Here is a 933-nt window from a genome sequence, read left to right as displayed (position 1 = left end):
GGGCCCCGCCAGCTTCTCGCAGGTACCTGCCGCGCCCGCGTCCTTGCTGCATGGGTTTGCCCAATTACGAAGATGACACAAAGCTTGGGGGGGGGATGTTCAAGATCTCCCTTTTCAGCTAAACACAATCGTCTAAAAATAAACTGAAGGTTGTTGGATTAACGGTTACAGAAATAAGATATTACGTATTCTTAGGGTTGTGTCTGTCTTCCTACTGCAATTTCTCTCCCCGGAATAGTATGATCAATGGTTTACTTATGGAATGATAGTATCACCTAATTGCAGGTTTACAAGGTAACAACATGGCAACCATCTCTAAGCGCTTGCAGGTAAAGGTCTCCAGGTTAAGCAAATCTATATACATCATCCATAGCAGAGGTTAACAAAAAGACAACTATAAAAGGATCTTGCTAAATGAAGTCTGTCATTTTATAGCACTTGGCAAAATGGTAATTTCTAAAGGCTACTTTATGTAACACATCTTCACCGCTACTGACGTGAATGTGACATGTTCCATTTTAGGATAACTATCTACAGTAAAGCTCTGAAATTATACCCCATAGACCACAACAGATCCATGAACTACACTTTCAAATGTAGATTACTCTCTCTTTTTGCTGGCCTCTAGTACATTGTCTGTAACTTGCAGGATTGAGCAGTAGGGACCTCCATTGGGCATCGAGTGTTTCTAATCTTTCTCCAAAACATGATCAACTTTATGTAAATGGGTGTGTGCCTAAACTGTTCTCTAAAACCTCTAAAAACAGAGCCTACAACTTTCTTTGACAATCTTTCCTGGTGTTTAAGGGTTTGTTTGTCAGGCCCCTACCAAAATTTCTCTTTCTGACATTTAAGTCTACTGGTTCAAGACCAGCTGTCGTGGTTTAACCTCAGCCAGCAACTGAGCACCACACAGCCACTCGCTCCCCCCTC

This window comes from Aptenodytes forsteri, unplaced genomic scaffold (genome assembly GCF_000699145.1).
Source record: "Aptenodytes forsteri isolate BGI_AS27 unplaced genomic scaffold, ASM69914v1 Scaffold124, whole genome shotgun sequence".
In the NCBI taxonomy this organism is placed as follows: domain Eukaryota; kingdom Metazoa; phylum Chordata; class Aves; order Sphenisciformes; family Spheniscidae; genus Aptenodytes; species Aptenodytes forsteri.
The sequence above is the reverse complement of the archived record's forward strand: the minus strand, read 5'-3'. Positions refer to the sequence as shown.